This window comes from Octopus sinensis, linkage group LG5 (genome assembly GCF_006345805.1).
Source record: "Octopus sinensis linkage group LG5, ASM634580v1, whole genome shotgun sequence".
Classification (NCBI taxonomy): domain Eukaryota; kingdom Metazoa; phylum Mollusca; class Cephalopoda; order Octopoda; family Octopodidae; genus Octopus; species Octopus sinensis.
Genome location: NC_043001.1, coordinates 32489551 through 32492050, shown reverse-complemented (window position 1 = coordinate 32492050; position 2500 = coordinate 32489551).

Genomic DNA, 2500 nt, shown 5'->3' with positions numbered 1-2500 from the left:
CTCTCTCTCTCTCTTTTACTTGTTTCAGTCATTTGACTGTGGCCATGCTGGAGCACCGCCTTTAGTCGAGCAAATCGACCCCAGGACTTATTCTTTGTAAGCCTAGTACTTATTCTGTCGGTCCCTTTTGCCGAAGCGCTAAGTTACGGGGACGTAAACACACCAGCATCGGTTGTCAAGCGATGTCGAGGAGACACACACACACACACACACACACACACACACACATATATATAATATATAATATATTATATATATATATATATGATATACGACTGGCTTTCAGTTTCCGTCTACCAAATCCACTCACAAGGCTTTGGTCGGTCCGAGGCTATAGTAGAAGACACTTGCCCAAGATGCCACGCAGTGGGACTGAACCCGGAACCATGTGGTTCGTAAGCAAGCTACTTACCACATAGCCATAGAAAAATAACTAAGGTCACACTTGTAATGGTTTTCTCGATCAGAGCTAATTTTGCTCTAAACAAAATGTGACAAAAGCTGTCAGTCTCACCCTTTAGAAATCTATTATTGTCAAAGAAAGGATTAATTATAAAATTAAAAATGTCTTTTATCTTAAATTTTACCAGTCACCGGTCAGAAAATTAATGACAGCAAAGCATTTGGTAATCTCCCTTTAGTACCTTAGCATACTATGCAATCGATTACATGACTGAAATTGACCAATGAGGTCAGCGAAACCGGCCCTATGAGCCAGGCATGGCTTGAGAAGGAACAATTATTCGTTATATATTTTTTATTGATCACACATATACTTCCAATGTATTAAACCCCTAGTAAAGATAGATTCAATTATCAAATATTTCCCCATAAATAATACTACTATGAAGTTAGTACCGAGTGTTTTTCTTTTGTTTGTAAGCATAAATTCATATTCACATCGATCCTTACCCTAATCCTAACCTTAAACTCTAACCCTATCTGTGAACCGAAAATGAACACCTGAAAATGAGGAAGTATCTTTTGATTTAGTTTTCCAAGGGTATGAAAGTAAGACCCAAAATGATCTACATTATGTCACATGGAATAAACGAAAAGTGTAACAAAGGACATGCATTGGAAAATCCTTTTACGAGAAAAGGATTTCTAAGGTGACCGCATAGAAGTAAAAAGATAAAAACGCTCCCGAAAATAAATTCAGCTCTTTGAAGACAACAAATCTGATCCCAAAAACCCGATGAACGAGGTAAGATTAAATGATAACACAAAATATTCTCAAAACGCATTGAATAACATTACATCCTACAAACAATCCAATGTTCCATATATTCGTAGCAAAACGTAGATTATTTACGAACGTGTTGGCAGTTTAGCTTAATTGGTTCAGAGCACCGCGATGCGTAATCATGGAGGTGTGAGTTCGAGTCTCATAGCTGGCCGCCAACACTTTTAATTTTTATAGGCGTATGAGTGGCTGTGTGGTAAGTAGCTTGCTTATCAGCCACATGGATCCGGGTTCATTCCCACTGCGTGGCACCTTGGGCAAGTGTCTTCTACTATAGCCTCGGGCCGACCAACGCTTTGTGTGCGGATTTGGTAGATGGAAACTGAAAGAAGCCCATCGTATATATGTATATATATGTGTATGTGTGTGTATATGTTTGTGTGTCTGTGTTTGTTTCCCCAACATCGCTTGACAACCCGATGGTGGTGTGCTTACGTCCCCGTAACTTAGCAGTTCGGCAAAAGAGACCGATATAATAAGTACTATGTTACAAAGAATAAGTCCTGGGGTCGATTTGCTCGACTAAAGGCGGGGCTCCAGCATGGCCACAGTCAAATGACTGAAACAAGTAAAAGAGTAAAAGAGAACTAAATACCGCCATATAGCTCAAATTTGTGATAAACAACATCGCTAATAACGTACAAAATCAATTCAATCACATACATTACTACTAACACAGCAGCGAAGGAACAAGTTTCCAAACTAAAAAGACCGTTTCGTCATGCGTTCATCTTCGATTACCCTTAAAGATTACAAAGCCAACATCTACTTCAAACCCAAGTAAAATTATAATTATTGCTTAAGTAATTAAGGATTTATGAATTATACGTTAAACAGACTGATTTAGCATTTAACTATTTAGATAATTAAGTTATTACAAATTGATACCAATATATATATATATATAATATATATATATATATATATATATATATATACTTATAAAGTTAATCCAAACATGAAAACACAAAGAGAAAACACAACAACGCGAGGACGTGGAACAAGTATAGTATTATTGGACGCTCAGGAAAGAAGGAGGGTTTAACGTTTCTTCGTCAGAAACATAGGAAAGGTAAGATCCAAAGAAGGGAAGACGGAGGGAAAAAATCGCCAACTGTACACACGCGGTCACATTGAATGACCCAATGACATTTTGAATGACCCGTATATATATATATATATATAGATATATATATATATATATATATATATATATATATATACTAATATATATATATATATATATATAGAGAG